The sequence below is a fragment of the Delphinus delphis genome, chromosome 4, assembly GCF_949987515.2.
Source record: "Delphinus delphis chromosome 4, mDelDel1.2, whole genome shotgun sequence".
Taxonomy (NCBI): Eukaryota; Metazoa; Chordata; class Mammalia; order Artiodactyla; family Delphinidae; genus Delphinus; species Delphinus delphis.
Window position 1 is genome coordinate 8,603,582 of NC_082686.1, and position 21,714 is coordinate 8,625,295.

Genomic DNA, 21,714 nt, shown 5'->3' on the forward strand with positions numbered 1-21,714 from the left:
ACCGACCCCACCGCGGCCCCGGAGTCACAGGCGCGCCTCCCTGTCGCTGCCTCCAGGGACTCTCCCGGGCGAGACCCGCGCGCTCCCGGCCTGGAGGAAATCGCGGTGAGTGCACAGGGCGCGCGGCGGGGACCGGCTCTGGCGGGCGGGTCGCGGGACCTGGGCGCTAGGAGGAGCGGCGGGGAGGGGCTGAGGAGGAAGCTAGGGAGGAAGCGGTACGGAGACCTCGTCTGTGGCTCCGGCGCAGGTACTGCGCGGGCGCTGCCTGAGTGCCCTGCGGAGGACTGAGTCCTCCGAGCCCGCGCGGGCCCCGAGCCCTCGCTCTCCCCAGTTTGCAGGTCCGAGAGCCGAAAGTGGTGGCGGTGGGGAGGCCAGAGGGGAAGGACCACCCCCCTCCCCAGGAAGCGGCGCGAGTAGGGCTCGGAAGTGACCCTTATGCCCTTTCTCTCCTGTAAACAGGAGAGCGAAAGGAGATTGGCGCCTTCCCCGGAGGGGTTGGAGGCCGCGGGGACGCGCGGATCGGACGGAGAGAGGGGCGGGGGAGCCGAACCTACCGGTGAGGCCTTGCCCTGGGCAGCGGCGGGAACAGGGCCCAATAGTACCCGTCCCTGCAGCCCGATCCAGTGCGGCAGGAATTTCAGGGAAGCCGGCTGGGGCGGGTGCTTCAGGGCGAGGAGCACCGAGCGAGGGTCATCGGACAAGCGTTCGTGGTGGCCAGGGTGATGGGGGCAGGAGGCAGCTGGCGCAGGGAGGCGCAGTCGGAGACTGCGGCCGGCCGTGGGGCGTCCCGGCGCCTTCCCTCAGGGCCACACTGGACCTCGAGTCCTCTTGTATACCCCACCTCACTGTCGGTGCCTGCAACCCCGGAGGATCCTCCTAGCTACCCCGGCCACGAGGTAGCCCCCATCCCTTCCCTTCTAGAAGCCCGAACCCTCCGGACGCAGTGTGGACGCATGCACTGGGAGGACCCCAGCTTCCTGGCGGGCGGGGTCAGAGGGCAGCCGCAGTGGACGCAGGGCGCGGGGTCCTGGGGTCCCTCGGACGTGTGCCGAGGCTGTAGGCTGTGGGGGCCTGATCTGGAGGTCAGCTCGGGAGGGGAGACGCCGGAGCCTTGGGGCCCAGCGCTAGGATCTCCGTTCTAGGTGCCTTCTCTCTCCCCCGGCCCGGGAGGAGCCTGCGGCTCCGCGCTCTCACTGCCGTTACAATGACTTGGTGCTCGCCTCCCTCCCCCGCGTCTGGAGGGCAGGGCCTACAGCGACCTCGTCGGCAGCAGGCGCTCCTGACCCCTTTCCAGGGACCTCTTTGAAGGTCAGAAGTTCGATGGCGTTGGAGGCGTCGTAGTTCCCTCGGTGGGCAGGACATCGTGCGCAGACCCGGGCTCGGCCTCACCTGCCCCGGCGCCCTGCGGAACCCACAGCCGTGGCCTTGCTCGAAACCACCGAGCCGCGCGAGCTTCGGAGTTGGTGCCTCCCCACCAAATGCCGGGCGCATGTAGGAACCAGCGCTTTTCCTTGGGGTTTCGGATCCAGGAGCGCTTTCCTTTTTCCAGCCGTGAGCGCAGAGGGTCGGGGGTGGGGCGCGCGAGCGGCTCGGGTACGTAGTGGCCAAACGCAAGGCTCCCGGCCCGCTTCCCCGCCCGGAGTCCTGCACCCCGCTGCGGGGACAGCCGTGGTCTCCCGGCTTCCGGGAGAAGGAGCTCCAGGGGGGAAGGGATTGCCGGCTGGGCCCCGCCGCCGCTTGCTCAGGCCGCCCCCGTGTGCGCTCCGGCACCTTCCTGGCTTCGGGAGGATTTAAGGCTTCCCTCACCCCCACGATTTCCGATCCTCAATTATGGACCCGGGAGAATTCCTCCTGGGCTTGAAAGGGATTACCCAGATCGCAGAAACATGGTTAAGTGCAAGTGGGAGAAACTCGACAAGTAACAGGAACAGAAACGTTCCTTAAACCAAAGTTCCCGGATTTCACGGGAAATTGTACTTGAGATCTCGATACCCGCTTTTCAGCAGTGGCAGCCGCTGTTGCATCTGCGAGACATGTTCGAATCGCGTGGTGTGAGACGTAGCATAACGGAGCGTTGGAAGATTCACAGATGTTTGGCTGTGGGGCACTTTAGGGCCCACAGTGTGCTCCAGCAAATGCCCAAGCGGGCCTTTTATCACCTTCCCCCCAACACATTCATTCAACACACACACACAGCGCGCGGAGATGGGCCTGGGCTCCCGCACAGCACCACCGAAAGAACACAAAGTACTTCGGCGCGAACTTCGAGGTTTCCCCAGTTGGGAAGAATAGTGATGTCTGCGTGGAATGGCGAAGAAAGAACCCCTGAGCTTGGATGGGGTCATCCTAGGGCTCTCCCTGCCGAAGGGAAAGCCTGAGGCCCTTAGGACACCCACAGGATAGAAGCTCTGTGTAAATTGGAAAAAGCACTAAACGCGTGCTAATTGGAGTGATCAGAAGCCGGTGGCCGCCGGTTGGGACACCTACTGCGTAGTCCTTGCTCCAGGCTCCTGGTGCAGCGAGTACCTCCTAGTCTATACTTTGAGTCGAAAGTCGAGCGCTTCGTGCAGAGCACGGAGACGGGCCCGCAGGGGAGAAGCATAGGGCAACGAAAGACCCCTCAGTCCCGGGCATCACCCAGAAACGGCGGTTCTCCTACTGGCCCGGAAGGAGTTGGCAGAATCTATAATGACGAGAGGCCGGGGGCAGGAAGAGGGCAGGTGGAAAGAGGGGTCGGACCATGAGTCCAATAAGCTTTTGCAGCGCTTGCGGGACGCCACCAGCCCCAGTCTGTCCTGCTTCCCAGCGCCTAGGCGCACCCCGAGGCGCACGAGCACGCCTCCGCATACCCCCCACCTCTTAGAAATTTTCCATTAGGAAGCTGATCTGGAAGAAATTGAGGCCCTAAGAGGAAAGGGGCGGGGCCCGGCCGCCCCACATCTGCTTGGATTTTCCGCTTCAGATGCTCCGCAACTGTTTTTCCCCGGGGCCGCACCCGGCGCCTACCTGAGGCCCATCCTCCGCGGAAACCGACTTTCGCGTGAGATCAAGGGGAAAACGCGCAGATGTTCCACTAGGGATGGGCTGCTGCGGTGGCAGAAGGGGATCAGAGACTTTGTCCCTAAGGAGGTGGGGAGGGGAAGACTTCTCCCAGGCCTAGCACTAGATTTGGGGGAAGGGGTTGGAAACTCTGAAGTGCTGTTTAAGGAGAACTTCAACCGCCCAAACAAGCCGAGACAGCAGGAAACCCAGGACTATGGACATGTGAACCTATTCGATTTATAAACTCTTGTCTACACAGGCAATTAGCATGATGTGGTTACTTCAGAAAATCCCGCTTGGGTTCAGTATCACAAATGTGAGTATTTCAAGGCTGGGAGGCGCGTTTGGTCTGAGCTATCTGAAAAGTTACTTCGATTTTTCACTCCTTTCCTTGTGTAAGACCCGTGGAGATATCATCAACTTTTTCTGGGGTCATTGCTACTCCCAGAAAGGCTCGGACAACAGTTACAACATTACTACCCATTGTATAAAAGTAATTACAGATAAACAGAGCCATTTCACAATGATTCGTTCCTTGAGAGGTCGAGACAGTAACTCGCTCTGCTCACACGTTCCTAAGTAGTAGAGGGAGAGAAGTTTATTTCTTTTTGTTTTGTTTTGCTATTAATAAGTTGTTTCACTGGAAGTTACCCCTTAGGAGAAAGTGTTCGCTTTTAGGTTGGTCGGCTTCTCTCTGATTATTTGATTACATCACAGTAACTAGGGCAGATCCGCCCTCCTGCACAGGGTCCTGGGGTCCCTTGGTGCTTGTGTGTTCAGTCCTCGGCAGGGTGCCCCAAGTGGCTCTGCGGGGGGGGCGGTGCAGGGAGGGGAGGGAAGGAGGCACCATCCAGTGGGGGATCATTCCCACCTCCCAGTCGCCTATCCCGGCCTGCTCGAGGCTGACTCTGCTCCCTGGGATTCCGGAAAGAGCGCAGTCCTTCTCGGACTTGGTTGTCCGGGACGACTTCGGGTTCTGGGATTGCGGGCTTGAGGGGGCCCGCCGGGGCAGTGCCTCCTATCCGAGGGACAGAGTAGCTACTGCGTACTTCTCTCCCTCACTCAAGGCGATGCATTTACGGATCAAAATCAGTGTCACTGGTAATTAATTATAGTGATTAGCACAGTCCCCAGCGAGGGCCACAGGGAGCCACTGAAGCCGCGCCAGGTTTGGGGAAACGGCCACACGTTTCTTCTAATTTTACCTGGGGGGCGGGGGGGCGGTGGTGAGAGGGCAGCCCTTTCCTCTGCACTCCTTCGCTGTCTCCCAGCCCCAGCCCCGCTTTCTCCCCCGTCTCTGAGAAGGTGCCCGGGACTTTGGCACCCCTCCCCGTTGCACACACATCCGGCGTCCTCCGGAGAGAGCGAGGATTCTATTCTGTTGGAGCGCACGCAGCGCCCGGCGCCCAGGGGCGGCGCTCAGGGACCAGCCAGGGATCCGGGCCGTAGGAGAGGGGAGCCGAGTGTCCTGCGCCGACCTCCTGCGCCCTTTCTACGACCCGGCGGCACGAAGCCTCCACAGCCCGCTCCCAGAGTGCTCTCGCTCCGGCTTAACAGAAACGTCGCCTCAAAGTCCTGGTTCGGGGAGAGGCAGCCCATCCGCTCCCCGGCAAAACCTCGCTTTTCGCCTCCAGCGAGCCCGCGGTCATGTCTGGAAACCCTTGAGCTGGAGGAGTCCTTGCAGTCTGGTGTGCGCTGAAATTCCTCAGTGGTTATATCAATGACATGCCGCCTTGAAATCCGAAAACTAATTAGTTCATTAACGACGGCGCTGAAACCGCCTTTCAAAAAACATCAACCAAAACTTTTCCTTAAAAAAAAAAACTACCCACCAGAGACACATATTTCTGCACATCAAAGAAAGCACAAACATGATAGGCTTAATTTTCTTTTTCTAGCAGGTAATAATAGTAACAGCCAACCCTTAATGTAAGGCTGACTATAATATAGGGCTATTACAATGCTTTAAAGACACAAACTCGTTTTATTTAATTAATATAATTATTAATATAATGTTCGCAAAGCAAAGCGAACATTGAGGGAAACCTCCCTAATCTAAACAAATCTGTAGGAAGAGGTACGCTAATTCATTCGCGGTTTAGTAGAGAAAGTTACAGAAAGGCCAGCGGGCAGGCGGGCCGGCTGGATTGGCTCCCTCCAGCCTGGCCTGAGCGCGCGCAGCCGTCCCAACCCGGGGCGTGAGCATCTTCCTGCTTCGCGCAGATTTTTATTTTTTTCTTTAGTTTTAAGGGCTGGCATGGAAGGCGGGTTTCCTGAGAGGTGTGTATCCTCTTCCATCCGTGGAGAAGGAGGAGACGCCCACAGCAGAGGGCCGTCCCGCGTCAGAGGTTTCGGGCGCGCCAAAGCCAGATTTCAGAGCGGCAGGGGGCCACGCCGGTAGGGGGACCGCACCCCATCCGGCATGGCACGCAGGCGGTGGCGGGGCCCCCTCGCCGGCTCTCCCTGTCCTAGGACGAAATCCCGCTTTGGAACCTGCGGGTCCCACTCGGGGACACGGGCCAAGCTTCAGGCATCCCCGTCGCCAGAGGTCTTCTCAATTCCGCAGAAGAGACTCGGGACTCCTACTCCCCGCGCTGGGTGAGGGCCCAGAAGGAGATTGTTTCCGACAGACTTTGCGGTGTGGTTCCCGCCTTTTGCGCTCTCAGAGTCTCGGGATCGCCCGCGTGGTTAGAAACGCGGCCTGGGCAGGTTGGCGGAAGGGGGCGCAACGCGCACGGCCACTGGAGAGGCTCAGTAAACACGGAGGGGTCAGGGGCCTCGGTGCGCACGGAGCCGGCGCAGTGCACGAGGGAGTGGGGAACTCGAGAGCACGCGTGCGCGCAGCGTTCACGGGTGGGGCGCAGTGTACACTGGAGAGGGCCTCGGTCCTCACGTAGCCAGGCGGGCGGGGAGCTGGAGCGGACGCGGGTGTGCGCGCTGGGAGGTGTGCGGCACGCTCACTTGCGTGAGTGGGGCCGTGCGGACCTCGTCTGGTGCTAGCCGGTCTCCCGTGCTCCCTGTACACGGTCGGCCTCGTCTCCGCTCCTCCCCCCAGATTTTTTCCACGTGGGGAGTAGGGACCAGAGGGACCCGGGCTCCGCGTGAGGTCTGGGGAGTGGGTGAGAGCTGGTGTATGTGGATGAAGGGAAGTCTGGTGGAAATTAAGAGGCCCGTACTTTCATCTTGGCGTCGCCAAAGATCCCTGAGCCGTCCCCAGCTCGCGCGCTCTTAGACCGAATCTGGAGTCGAGTTCTCACGCTGGCGGCTCAGCTTTCTTGGAGGGAGATCCGGCGCGGTTCCCAGATCGAGGAAGAAGGTCCAGCTCCCCTCCGCCGTTCTTCTCCCCCTCTTAACTGCCCCAAGACAAAATTCCTTTTAGGTGCCAGAGCAAATACCCTGGAAGAGGAGGTACGGGGTAGAGCACGTTTTCGTATAAAAGGAGAATTTTAAATTTAACACTTTTCCTCAATTCAAGAATATTTTCCCTGGCAAAAGTATCGGTTAGCTGATAAACTACAGGGTGGATTCAAACCGTGTGGCTTATGAATATTTTTGGCCCCAACTCCAGCACCGTCTTCATTTTTTAGAGAGCGGAAACAAAATAATCTTGGTTATAGCACCAACGTTCTTTTCGCCCAGCGGGTGTAGACAAAGACATTATTTAATCTGACTACGGAATTCTCTGTACTTCTCTCCCAGACGCTTTTGAACCAGGCGGGGTGAGCCTTCGGGGGCCGGGCAGATTTTCACGTCCAGGGGCACTTTGTCTTCGCTTTCCGTTTTACGGGAGGGGTGGTCAGGGTGTGAGCGTGCGCGTGGCTTCATGGAGTTGTGCAAATGCTACGCCGTTCCCAAGATCAAAGCTCATTAAACCGCTTTATTATGGTGTTGTGAGACTTAGTTTGAATCTTGCATTTCATTTTGAAGCGTTCCTACCGATTGCCGGGCCCTGAGCAGGGCGTGGGGGGCGGGGGAAGGTGGATACTTGGAAGAGTTTATTGCGAAATCTAACTTTTGAATAAATAGCAAGACGGCGAGGGGAAAGAAATGGGCGGTGGTGAACGCCGTCGGAGGGGAGTGGCCCGGTGACCTGGCGAGGCAACAGGCGCCAGGTGCCACGTCTTTTGGGGCTCTCAGCACGGTCTGGACGGAAAGCGAGAGCCTCAAACACTTGTTGAACACTTTAAACACGGTAGTGAGCACTGGAAAGCGCCTGTGTGAGTCTGTTTTACTCCCTGGACCGTTGGGGGCCAGGGAGGGAAAAGCCCAGCTCCATGGCTCCCCATGCACAAATAGTTTTAGTGTTTATTGATGTCTACTTAAAGTAATTGACCAGAAAATACCTCCCTGTTTAAGCAACATAAAGAGTGCTCCTTTGAAAGCTGATTGACCTATTTATATTTCTGTTTAGCTTGATGTCTACATCGTTATTTTTGCAGAAGCTGTCAACTCTGCCAAAGAAAGGAAGGTGGAAGCCGGGGAAGCTGCACCTGTAGAAAGTGCTAGAATTTCCAGGCTAACCCCGCCCAACTGTCATTTAAGAGTACTTGGACCTTACCTGATTGTTTGAGATCCAGCAGTTGGATTTTCCTAAGTAAATCCCAGAAATGGAAATTTGTGCTCATTATCGTGCACAAACACTTGAATCTCTGAGTGGCCTGAATTGATCCAGCAGGCAAAGATCCTTCCTGCGGTGGACATAGCAGATCCTGTAAAAGCTGGAAACTTTCAGCCGAGGGTAGAAAGGCAATAATTTAGACACACAGAGAAAATGCCCAGCTAGGAGAAAAGAAAAAATGCTCCAAGTGAAGTTAGAAAATTTATATTTGTACAAAAATCCTTTGAACCTTATTTGACAGTAAATGTATTTTGCTAGTTATGTGGGTGGATCTGAATTTCTCAGCGACCCTCTGCATGTGTGAATCTGATTCACTCTCAGCAAAGATGACTAATGGATCTTTTAGGAATCTATGCTTTAAAGTTGATTTTCTGCATTGGTTGTGGAAGCAGCTTCACTTTAGATACTTTATGAGATGGTTGTCAAGGGAACCTAGGGTAAAATTTCTCAGGAGTGTCTCTAAAAACCATAATTCATAATTAAAAAGTGACTCATAGAAATCACCAGAAAAATTATGGCAAGTTATGTTCAAACATGTTTTTAGGCCATGTGGAATAAATAGAATCATTAAGGTCTGGTTGGGTAAGACCGCCTCTCAGCCTTCCTCTGACTGTGCCAGGAGGACCTGATATAGGTTCATAGACAGGAGAGCAGCCTGTGGAATGTGGGACAAAGGGCATCTGCACTTCCTCCAGGTATTTCCTATATTGATAATACAAGTTATAATTCCATCCGTTTAAAGACCCCTGAATAGTATAGTACAAGAGGTGGGTAAGGTAACACTAAAAGGAGTATCTTTAATAACCGAAGGGTTTGGGTTTTTTTTAAGGGGCAGTAAAGACTGGGGAAAACCCCATGTGATAGAGTCTGAAAGAATGAACCCATTGGAACATAGACCCACCTGATTACAGGTCAGATGAGGTTGTTTGGCACCTGAGTGGTGAAATTCTCAAGACAGACCCTCTTGCCACCAAACTGCTCTGCAGGAAAAAGCAGTTCATTGAGATCCCAAGGTTTTTGCAGTGCAAACCTCTTTAGCTGGTTGTGATATAGGTACAACTGTTTCCTGGTGGAGAAGCAGGGCCGGGCTTGTCAAGGCAACTTAGTGGCCTACACTGGTTAACGCAGCTTCCAGAGGCATTGGGTTTACAGTCTAACTTATTTGGGGCATTGGTGAACTGTGACTATGTATGTCAGTTGCTAATATTTATGTGGAGAATCAGCATTTACTAGGGAAGTTATTAAATAATCCAAACAGAAACAGTTGCACTTGCTAAAAAATGCTGCCACTGAACTACTACCTAAAAGAATAGATGCAATTTCCAACCCCGTGTGTGGTCACCCAGATGCACCGTGGTGTAACGTATTAAGTCATTTTTGACCTCCTCGCAGTCAACTAAATCAGGGGACTGTGTGGTGAGTCACCTGGCGTGTGCAGGTGGCTAACGCAGATAGATGGAGGGCTGCGTGATCCAGGCGCTCATTATTCATGTGTAGTCTAGAGCTGGCCTCACTTAGGAGCTTGTACATCATGTATCAAAAGGAGTGCAGTTCTTTGCGCTGGGGAGCCCTCCCACTCTCCTGCTAGCACATATGCTGTTACTCATTCAGGAGATATCCCTGGGTGGCCACAGTGTGCCAGGCGCAGAGCCAGGCATTCGCATGATAAAAGTGAGTCCCTGCCATGGAGGCATTCTCCATCCTGATGATGACCTTGACTGAGAATCTGGCCTTCTAATGTGCATCAAGGTTCTTAGAAATGTTCACAGCTTTTGAGCTAGTAATTCTATTTCTCATCAACTGAGAGATAAGAAACGATGTCCTATGGAAATCATTTCTAATGTGAAAAATGCCTTTTTTTAAACGAGTATTTGCACAGTGGTTAAGAGGGCAAGATTTGGTGTCAAATCTAGTTTGGCTTCTCTTTAACCCTGAGTTCTGTGATCTGTACATTGGGGATAGAAGCTACCTCCTAAGGAGGTTGTGAATTTTAACTATAATCATGTACCATACAATTCCCCCATTTGAAGTGTACAATTCAGTGGTTTTTAGTGTGTCCAGAGATATGTGCAATCATCCTCACAGTCAGTTTTAGAACATTTTCATCACCTCAAAAAGGAGCCCCATTAGCTATTAACTCCCCATCCTCCAACTCCTATCACCAGTCCTAAGCAGCCACTAATCTACTTTGTCTCTGGATTTCCCTATTCTGGACTTTCCTATGAATAGAATCATATGGTATGTGGTCTTATGTGTCCGGCTTCTTTCACTTAGCATGACGTTTTCACAGCTCATCCATGGTGTGGGATGTACTGGGACTTCATTCCTTTTTACGGCCGAATAATATTCCATCGTATGGATATACCGCAGTTTCTTTATCCATTCATTCGTTGATGGTCATTTGAGTTGTTTCCACCTTTTGGCTGTAGTGAATAATATGCCTCCAACCTTTATTTTTGCCTTGCAACAAGTTTATGATACATATTTAATACATTTTATAACAAGGAAAATCTGGCCTGGGTAACTAGTACATTTGAGTTTGGCGGTAAGGACAGGGCAAGAGTGTAGATTTCATCCTTGGATCGGCCAGTTAGCTTAGTACACGTTAAAACTCTCTTCTAAGTCATATTTACGGGCTTCATCTGTACGCCCACGTCCAGCAGACTAGTTTATAAGTAGTGTTCTTGGTCACCAGAAGAATGAGACTATGAGCTCATCCCCACTAGTCAGAAATCAGCTCTGTGGCTGGTAGCACTGATTGTGGTAACCTATCAGAGGTCCTGAGATTTGGGTTTTGGTATTTTCACTTCTACTGGGTGTTGGAAACGTTCTGTATCTTGATCTGGGTTGTGGTTACATGAGATTCATGGGAAAAATTCATCAAGCCCCATACTTAAGACTTGTGTAAGTTATAATATTTAACGATATGAAAGTTACACTCTGATTAAAGAAAAGAAGAAATGATAACCAAGCAGTTTCCCTCAGATCTCCCTTTCACTCACCCACTCCCAACTGCTGCTGCTTCCTTTCTGGCCATTTCTAAATGACCACAGGCTCATGCCACACAGCTGGTAAGGGACAGAGCTGGGATTTAATCCAGCTCTTACTCACTTGGTGTGGAGTGTTGCTTTCACTAGGAACTCTTCCAGTGCCTAGAATCGACTTGATTTTTGAGACTTGGCCCCAAACCACATGGCTAATGAGTACTGAGGCTGGTCTAGGGGCCCAGATCTTCTGGATCTGGGGTGCATGCTTTGTCCGTCCTGTGTACCTCTTTACCCCCAGCACCCGGCATCATACTGGGCATGTAGTGGATGGCCAATAAATATTTGTTGAGTCAGTGTTACCAAAGCAGAGTTATCACCAAAGGCCAAGCAGACTGCCCACCTGGCAGTTGCTGGAAAAACCAAGGCAGGAAATTCAATTCTTATTTTTTCCCCATGGCAACACCAGTGGATGCTGGTCTGTCACAAGCACATGGAAAGTTCCCACTGGAGGTATCAGAGCTCTCTGGCAAGACCCGTAAGTGTTAATTTTAGCTTTCAGTGACCGATGCCCTTGTATAACTTAATGGGTCAGTAGGAACATGAGCTAAAGCCAAGATTAGTTGCTCCGAGAGCTTTCCTTTCAGGTCGAGTACTTGCTGAGTTATTCAGTTTGTAGAAGACTTGCTACAGTTTGCAGAAGACTTGCTACTTGCACATTTATTTGGAGAGAGTTTCTGCTGTTTTGAGTCTAGCCTAATAATTGTAAGCGATTCCTTAAACATATTAGCAATCTATCCTATCTATCAAATTTTCCCCGAGTTCATGCATTAAACGTGAGTTCAACTCACAATGTCAAATGCCAAAAGGCTATAACAATGACCATAAAACAAACAAAATACTTGCATGTCCCCAGATATACTGAGTTGAAAGATACATAGGTTGAATGTCAATTACTTGGACGAAGGAAGTGAATATCTGCAGGGGTCTCCATGTCTACCCAATTTTCCTCCTTGAGTCCCGGTAGGAAATGAGGACGTTCTATGTAGAGAGGCGACGCCTGTGCTTCCGGAGGGATAATATCTCAGCCGCCATTTGCAGCTGCCCTGAGGTCACTGGGGACAGAAGGACTCTCTAGCTGAGCACAGATGCATGCATTTGATTTTGTGTATTGTCTGCTCACATACTGTACATAACCCATCACACTGGCCTCAGGTGCATTAGCTGATGAAGGACCTTTCTGAACTGTTGCCTGGTGGTGGTCCCTGCTGGCCCATAGTACAGCTTCAGAAGGTTGTGTTCTTTTTTTAGGGTATGATAATGATATTGTAGATACCCTTTTTAAAAAAAGGTTCTTATCTTTTAGAAAGAGACCAAATTATTTACAAATACCAAACTATTTTTATTTATTTAATTATTAAAATATTTTTAAAATTAGAGTATAGTTGCTTTACACTGTTGTGTTAGTTTCTGCTATACAGCAAAGTGAATCAGCCATACTTATACATATATCCCCTCTTTTTTGGATTTTCTTCCCATTTAGGTCAGAGCACTGAGTAGAGTTCCCTGTGCTATACAGTAGGTTCTCATTAGTTATCTGTTTTATACATAGTAGTGTATATATGTCAATCCCAATTTCCCAGTTCATCCCACCCCAATACCAAACTATTTACAAATTTTAAAATATATCTAAAGGAGAAAGTGTAAGTTAGGATCTTATAAGAATTTTTCTCCAAGGGTACATCTGCTATTCCAACCTCTCAGGTTTGACCTCAGTGCATGGTCTCAGGAGTTCATTATAGACGAAAGCCAGGAGCTACAAAGGGGAGTCAGCCAGTTCTGTGATCTTCTGACCTCCTCAAGAAGACAGTCTCACATGTGTTTCCCTCAGCATCTCCTCTCCCCTCCTCCTCTGTTATCACTGAGACTTTACCTGGTCTAAGCTGTGCCTTGAGGTATAAAGGGAAGTGAGGCCATCTACATAATTTGCAGGGCACAAGGTAAAATGAAAATGTGAGGTTTCTTCAAAAACAGAAAAAAAAGTGACATTGAAGTTATTAACATAGAAAACTTTTCTTTTTTCTGTGGTCTCTCTCTCAACCTGTCATCATGTTTTTGTATTGCTATTTAATGTCACTCCCCGCACCCCAGTCGTGAGGATGCTTTCAAGGTGAGCACAGACCTTCACAGGTGTCCAAGGGCCCCATTGTGGGGCTTAGTGCGCCTGCATGCAGCCCACCAGCTGCTGGTTCTCCCTCCCGCCTGCCCCAACACTGATACAGTCTGACCTGGCCAGAGGCAGCTAAGTCAAGCCAGGGATATCTCCTTCCCACAGCCTGTGGGCAGCCGCAAAGAATTATAATCTCTGCTCCAGGACACACTCTACACCTGCAACAGGGATGGATGAGAGGGCTTTTCTACCAGGTTGTCCGAAGAACATGCCGTGTTGTCTGCAAATAATCACAGTTTTATTTCTTGCTTCACAATCACCGTTATCTTTTAGTTTATTTGTTTATTGCCTTATGGTTCGGACTAGACCTTCAATGCAATTTGGAGGAGAAGTCGTTAGAACAGACATCCTTTCCTCATTTCTGGTCTCAAGAGGAAAACTTGATTTCAGTATTAAATATCATGTTTGCTGCAGGTTTTTTTTTTTTTTTTTTTTGCGGTACATGGGCTTCTCACTGTTGTGGCCTCTCCTGTTGCGGAGCACAGGCTCCGGACGCGCAGGCTCTGCGGCCATGGCTCACGGGCCCAGCCACTCCGCAGCATGTGGGATCTTCCCGGACCGGGGCACGAACCTGCGTCCCCTGCATTGGCAGGCGGACTCTCAACCACTGCGCCACCAGGGAAGCCCTGCTGCAGGTTTTTAATAGATACTCCTGTTCCTGCAGATTGAGCAGTTTCCCTCCTATTTCATTGTCTTCTAGCTTCTATTGTTCCTGTTGAAAAGTCAGTTGTTGGTCTCATTGTTACTCCTTTGAATGTCATGTATTTTTTCTTTTCTGTAACTGCTTTTAAGATTTTTTTTTTGTCTTTGGTTTCCATTAGTTTTACTGATTTGCCTAGAAACAATTTTCTTTGTATTTATCCTGCTTGATTCTGTGGTTTAATATCTTTTGTCATTTTGGAAAATTCTCAGCTAGTAAATCTTCAGATATCACTTCTTTTTGTCCCCTCCATCATCTTGTCTGCATTCCAGTTATACCTGTGTTAGATTTTTACACTAAGTTCCACATGCTTCATATGCATGTTTCTGCATTGTTCACCCTTGAGATTTAGTCTGGTGTTCAGACTCAATCTGATTTCCCTTTCTCTCAGGGTATAGTCCTGAGATCCCAGTCAAATGCATTTGAATCCTCAAGGCTCCTCCTCTCTGGCAGGCCTTGGATTCTAACTTTTGCATCTCTAGCAGCATGGCTTGTATTAGTTTCCTAGCATTGCCATAACAAATTACCGCAAACTTGGTGGCTTAAAAACAACAGAAACTTATTCTCCCATCCTTCTGGAGGTCAGGAATCAAGGTGTCATCAGGGCCATGCTCCCTTGGAAGTCTCTAGGGAAGGACCCTTCCATGCCTCTTCTATCTTCTGGTGACCCCAAGCATTCCTGGATTTGTGGCTGCATCACTCCAATCTCTGGCTCTGTTGTCATATGGTCTTCCCGTGTGTCTCTGTGTCCTTGTCTCTTCCTATAAGGATGCCAGTCATTGAATTGAGGGCCCACTCTGAGTCAGGATAATTTTATCTCAAGATAACAACTAATTACATATCCAAATAAGGTCACTTGCTGAAGTTCTCGGAATTGGGGGCTATACTATTTGCTGCTCTGGTTCTACTGCCCACATATGTCTTTTTCTTCAGTTGTTTGTTTTCTACCTATCATGTTAGAGGCCAGGTCATGTTAGAATGCTAGGGAAAAAAAGTCTGTAACATGATGTTAGAGGGTGGTGTCTAATATGAAACAGATCATGGAACAAGAACAGAAAGCAAAGCAAACAAGCAAACAAAGACAAGGGAAAGATCTCGGTCTGTCCACAGGTCAGAGAATGGGTCTGATTGGAAGCTCTAAGCAGTTTGGAAGGACATGTGGGCATCTGGGCTTCCCTGTGGGGTGATTGAGAGGCTCTCTGGTTTTTTCACTGGGGTCCCCAGCTATGAGTATCTATAAGGTTTTTAGCTGGGGCCATTTAGTTTCTTTTTGGTCAAATCCTCCCATTTCTTTCCTGGGGAAAAAACCCCTCATTCCAGTGTTCTGGGAACTGAGTGGGAGAACTTGGCTGCTCAGCATATAGAGGTTCACTTAATTCTCCTACTTTCCATCCAGGATCCTGCTCCCACCTTCTACTCTGCCTGTTGTCTCTGAGTTCAGGGCCTCTATAAATGGAAGATTTGGAGACAAAAGCATTTCGAAAAGAAGCATACTTTAAAAAGATCTGTAAAGAGCCTCCAGGGGCTAGAAGGACTAGATCATCAAATAAAAATACAAAAGGTATCTAAAGGAAAAAAAAATCCACAAAATGACCAAGGTTACTGAGATTACAGTTAGTCTGTGCATGGCAGAAAACAGCAAATTCATCACACGATTGTCATATCCACCAAGGTCCTGATAAATCTCCAAACAGCAGCATTGCCAAAGTCCGGGATAAAGTTGTTTTTGCTAGGGAGCTAGTGACTTACAGGAAGGGCTCAAGGTTTCCCTCATTTTTCTGACCCTGTTTTGTCTGTTTGTCTCAGGTACGATGTGTTTTTTCCTCTCTATGGGATGAGATGTGCGTGATTACCCAAAATGAGATGCCACTTGGCTTCTCCGGTTCCACCTGGTGGTCACATTTCTGGTTCTGAGGCACATATTTAACCACATGAGTTTGTTTTAATGATTTTTTAATTCAATATTTATTCATTTGATGTTTTGCTTTATTTAATTAGTAGTTTTATCTACATAGGTATAAAAAGAGGTGAATAATAATAATAATAATAATACACTCCTTGTGTATGGTTAACAAAACTAGAGTCATATGCTACTAAGACCCAGGAGTTAACTTTGCCTGTGAACTTCCTACTCATTCATGTCTGAATAGTTTATTATTATCAGCTCATCTACTGAGAATAGGAACCAAGAACCGACCATTCATCTTTACCAGGTTTTGCCTGCAACGCCTGTATCTGTAAGGACATCTCTTACTCAAATTTGTCAATGCCTCGTTGGCCCGTGATTCTGTGAGTTGACTGGGATCGGCTGGGTGGTTCTTCTGCTGCCTGGGGCTGCAGTCCTCTTGGGGCTCGACTGGGCTGGGACATCCAAGATAGCTCATCCACCTGTGACAAGAAGCCCTGGGCAAGACTACCTCTGGTGGAGTGCCTCGGGATTGAGAAGGCACGAAGGGCTCTCATCCTGAGAACCAGGCTCTGGAAGGGGACAGGAGGGAGGCAAAGCCGGAAGCCAGCTCCAGAGTGTTGGGTGGCAGGGACATCTAGACAGCTGGGCTGGCTGGAATGCTGGATAGCGGGGCCTTTCTTTCTTTCTCCATCGAGTCCCAGGGCTCCCCTCTCTCTGCTCTGGTTTCTCCATGGGCTCTTTTCAGCAGGTAGCTGCATATCTCACGAGGCAGATCAAGGCTCCCAAAAGCATAAAAGCAGAATCTGCCAGGGCTTCTGAAGTCTTAGCCTGGACCTGGCACAGCATCACTCCTGCCATATTCTATTGGTTAAAACAACCACGGGCCAACCCAGATTCCAGAGGAGGGGAGATAAATAACATCACTTAGTATGGAGAATGGAGAATGCAGAAAAATTTGGAATCATCTTTATTCCACCACACGAAACAAAATCTGTGTTACTTGCCTGGGACTGCTGTAACAAATTACCACAAACTTGGTGGCTTGAAACAACAGAAATGTATTCTCTCACAGGTCTGGAGGACAGAATCCAAAATAAAGGTGTCAGCAGGGCTACACTCCCTCCAAAGGCTCTAGAGAAGGATCCTTCCTTGCCCCTTCCAGCTTCAGGTGGCTCCAGGCATTCCTTGGCTTGTGGCTGCATCCCTCCAATCTCTGCCTCTGTCTTGACATGGCCTTCTGCCCTGTGTCTGTATCACTAATATCTTTCCCCTTTCTCTCTCTCTCTTTCTCCTTTTTCTTTGTAAGACACTAACAATTGAAGTTAGGACCCATCTCAAATTCAGGATGATCTCACTCAAGATCCTTACCTTGGGACTTCCCTGGCACTCAGTGGTTAAGACTCCACGTTTCCTATGCAGGGAGCTATGATTGAACCTATGCAGGTTCAATCCCTGGTCGGGAAACGAAGATCCCACATGCTGTGTGGCATGGCCTTAAGAAAAAATTCTTAACTTGATTACGTTTGTAAAGACCCTATTTCCAAATAAGGTCATATTCACAGGTACTGGGGTTAGGACTTGGATGTATCTCTTTGAGGGACAAAATTCAACCTGTAATGCAAGCACGACTCTTTTTATTTATCCTGCTTGGAATATGTTGTACTCTCTGGCGATGTGGCTACATGTTTTAAATAGTTCTGGAAAATTTAGTCATTCTCTTTTAAAATATTACCTTTCTTCCTTTCTCTCCAAATTTTCCTCCTGGGTTCCCAGTCATGTATGTACTAGTCCAGGGGTAATTTTTTTTTGTCTGTAAAAAGCCAGTGAGTAAATATTTTAGGCTTTGGAGGCCATTTAGTCTCTGTCACAACTACTCAGCTCTATCGTATTGTAAAAAAAGCCATAGGCAATACACAATCAAATGAATGTGGTGGTTCCAATAAAACTTTATTTACAAAAACAGGTGGCTGGATGAATTTGACACACAGGCCATAGTTTGCCAAGCACTTTGCTAGATCTTCTTGTTCTTTTTCTGTAACTTTTATACTTTTTCATATCTTTCTCTTTTTCTCTCTGCTGTATTCTGGATAAGTTATTCAGATATATTTTCCAGTTCATGAATTCTCTCTTTAACAGTGTAATCTACTGTTTAACTTAAACATTGAGGTTTTTTTTCCATTGGTACAGAAACATTTGTTTTGTTAAAAATAATCAATAGGGCTTCCCTGGTGGCGCAGTGGTTGGGAGTCCACCTGCTGATGCAGGGGACACGGGTTCGTGCCCCAGTCTGGGAGGATCCCACATGCCACGGAGCGGCTGGGCCCGTGACCCATGGCCGCTGAGCCTGCGCTCCGCGATGGGAGAGGCCACAACAGTGAGAGGCCCACGTACCGCAAAAAAAAAATCAATAATCTGTGTGAATTTTGCAAAGAATATAAAAAAGTGACTGACAAAGTACTAGATGCAAATTTAAATGAGAACTCCCTCCACTGGTGAATAATACATAAAAGGGTGACCTCTTCAGTATTTATATCCATTGCGTTTTTCCCCAACAGTTTTGTTATTAATTTTTAAAAGTTCGATTTGTTTTTCTCCCTGATTCTACCAATTGATGCCTAATGTTTTCCTGTTGTTTATTCATACATTATAAGTGTATCCATTCTTTAGATGTTTTATACTTCACAGTTCTGCAGGCTATTGCTACAGTAGAAACATCTGTAGTCCTTGGGGGTCTACAGCTGCTGTTTCTTGTTTCTTTTGGCTTTTGTTCATAGTGACTTGCCTTCCCAAGTATTTGTTGATTTTTGTTCGTGAGGTAGTGCTTGATTTTAATTTGTGGGATTCCTGCAAACTAACTTGAGAAGCCTTTCCTCCAAAGAGGGTCTACACCTCCTTTTACCCATAGATGCTAAAGCCCCTCTTTTCCATACAATTCACCCCAGAATCCTTCAAAGATTTTTTCTTAGAGTAAGTATCTCAGATTTCGGTCCCCCTACGGGATTCTACCTCAGGACAGCCCTACCGCCTCCCTGTTGCCATAGGTTCAGGCCAATTCCTGCCATGCAGATACCTGGTTACTGCAGCCCTGTCTCCCTCCTGGCCTCTCAGCCAGCTCCTGACCACTCCTGTCCTAGTTCTTGGTGATTCCTGCTCAGCCTCTGGTCAAAGAAACCCGGAGAACCCCACCTCCTTCCTTTCCTCCCTGCCCGCTCTCAGACTCAGCTTTCCTTTGTCTACATGTCTGTCTGTCTTTTTTTTTTTTTTTTTTTTTTTGCGGTACGTGGGCCTCTCACTGTTATGGCCTCTCCCGTCGCGGAGCACAGGCTCCGGACGCGCAGGCTCAGCGGCCACGGCTCACGGGCCCAGCTGCTCCGCGGCATGTGGGATCTTCCCGGACCGGGGCACGAACCTGCGTCCCCTGCATCGGCAGGCGGGCTCTCAACCACTGCGCCACCGGGGAAGCCTGTCTGTCTATTTTGTGGCAGCTCTGGAGATCTCTTCCATCTCCAGAAATATGTCGTGTCTGAGATCTTGTTGTGAAGCAAGCCAGCCCCAAAGCACTAGTTTCTCAGGGTCTGGAGACAGTTCTTTTGTGAAACTTAACTTGACACAGACATATACACTGTGGTAACTTGTCTGGTGTCACTCTAGGTGGGAACAAACTGACTTATAAATGGGGGCGCTTTGGTGCCTACCCCACAGGTGGATGTGAGGATTAAATGAGATCACCTATAAGGAAGATCGCATCCCTGGACACAAGGTAGGCACTTAATACATTCAGTTGAACTGTAAAATGACAAGCACAAGGGACCTTCTCCAGGATCAACCCTGCATGTGATTATTCACCTTCCCCTTAATCGTGTCTCCCTGTCCCCTCCAATGGATTATCCTGCATTCCCACCATAACCCTTGCTCTGAGAAAATGCTAGGATAAATGTATACGTGAACACTGCTTAAAAGTGTGGCCCCTTCCAGCGATATTCGTGTTTTGACCATGGGCAGGTCCAAAGGAAGGAAGCTCTCATTGTAGAATTTGCGACATTGACCTAGTTGTTCTGCAAGGTCAGAGGGAAGAGGTATTGGGGTTCTAAGCCTTGCTGGCTCCCCTGAAATCACGCTAAAAGTGTTCATTGGCCACTTGCTTAATCTGACAATAGAGACTGCTACATTTGGAGAAAGGCCTGTAATTATTCCTGGCCTTATTAACATGAACAGCTGAAAGAATATGATGCAAAATCCTCCTACATAGAAAAAACAACCAACTGAAAAAACAACCAACCTACTACACGCTCACATTTATTTCAGTCTCTGAACAGAGTTGTGCTCTGCTGAGTTATAATGAGGAGTGAGTTTTCCGAGGGTGTGATTTATGAGCCTTTCACAGATGGGTTTTAAATGGGGCCACTGACAGTTCCACTCCAGCTATGGCTGGGCTGGGGGCCTTGGGGCCCAAAGGAGCCAAAGAGAGCTGGCGAGAGACCAGAGAGGGGCTGGGTGGGCGCGTCCCATTGCCACGGGCCAGGGGCACGCAGCCAACCCCGGCTCTTCCACTTGTGAGCTGTTCCACTCGGCGATGCTGGGTTATTCAGTTTTGTTTCTCTCGAGGAAGAAATAACACGTGTTGACATGAAGATTGAAAGTGGGATCTCTCCTGTGCCCCAGTCGGCACCAGAAATGGAAACATTAGCACTTTTTTCCTGCTTATGCTTCTCTCTCCCTAGAACTGTTTGGTGGTAAAGTTAGCATTTCACTTGATTTTTTTTCTTTCTCTCTACGTATTCTCTACATATTCTCTCTTGCATATTCCAACCAAGAAAGTGAGGATGGTATGTCGATTGGAAAGTGCCCGCCCCCTCAAGATATGTCAACAGCCTAATCCCTGGAACCTGTGAATGAGACCTTGTTTGGAAAAAGGACTTTGCGGATGTGATAAGTTGGGGATCCTGAGATGAGGCGATCATCCTGGATTATCCAGGCAGGCCCTGAACACCATCACACGTGTCCTTTACAGCAGGGATGCAGATGGAGATTAGGCAGATGCACAGAGGAGACGTGATGCAAAGATGGAGGGATGCAGCCACAAGCCAAGGAGCGCGGAGGAGTGCCAGCAGCTACCAGAAGCTAGAAGAGGAAAAGAAGGCTTCTCCCCCAGAGCCTGGGGACGGAGTGCAGCCCTGCCAGTACCTTGATCTCAGACTCTGGCCTCCAGAACTGTGAGAGAATAAATTTTGGTTATTTTAAGCCATCCAGTTTGTGGTAATTTGTTACAGCAGTCCTAGGAAACGGATATAACTGACTATGCCTCAAACACCCATTCCAGGAAATGGATAAGACTGTAGTTTACATCCCCGTGTGCAGCCCCTCACTGCTCTGCTGCGGGGTGCCCACCTGCTGGGGCAAGGCTCTGGGAGCCCTAGAAAACGGGGCCTGCAGCAAAGCTTGTGTGCTAATACTTTTGTGGGGTGGGGAGTGGTAGTGCAATCCCAAGGAAGAGTGAGGGAGAAAGGGGAGTGAAGCCGAAAGGGAGGGAAGGAAACACAGGCAAACGGCCACAGTTTCTTAGGGGATACGGCTGCGTGGCCCTGTGAGACACCTCAGGAGAGGCCGTGTGTAACCACTCTACTTGGAACAGGCTGGGTGGGGGGTGGGGGTGGGAGGGGCCAGGAAGGGCAAGCAATTATCTGCTGTTCTCTCCTGGCAAAGATCGCCCTATCCTTCTAGACTGTAGCTCCTAGCACTTGCTAGAACCTTCGTGGGTTGGGTCAGGCCAGACCTGGGTCCCGGAGCTATGGCAATTCCAACCTTGGGAGGCACAATGGAGGCTGTGATAGGGTCTCACCCCTGGGGGAGGCTAAGAGGAGCTTGGTGACGGTGGGAGTGGCACGAGACCACTCTGGAGCCATTCCAGCTAGGACTGTGGACAGGAGGCTGGCAGGGATGGGTCGATCAGGGGACCACGTAAACTGAGTCAGGTATCACAGAGGCTCTGGGCTGGTGGCCAGCACCAGTGTCTTCTTGCTTTATGGACTTCCAGAAATGGGGGGGACCTAAAGGCTTACACACACCCTGCCTAGGTCCCCAGTGCCTGTGATTCCGTTTGCCATCAATCTCCCACTCGGTTCATTGTTTCTTCTGCTCCCCTGCTTGTCACCGTGACTGCTTGGCCTTTTCTGTGTTCCTCTCATCCCTTTGTCTGCATAGATATCCTCTCCCATCCTGTCTAAATGCGCA

At 49.5% G+C, this 21,714-nt stretch overlaps 1 long non-coding RNA gene across 1 annotated transcript; it reads left to right on the forward strand.

Moving 5' to 3' along the window:
- On the forward strand, positions 1–20,699 carry LOC132423956 (uncharacterized). The gene is made up of 3 exons (XR_009519146.1): positions 1–105; positions 19,135–19,243; positions 20,298–20,699. It is a non-coding gene; the product is annotated as an uncharacterized lncRNA (long non-coding RNA).
- The last annotated feature ends 1,015 nt before the right edge of the window (positions 20,700–21,714 follow it).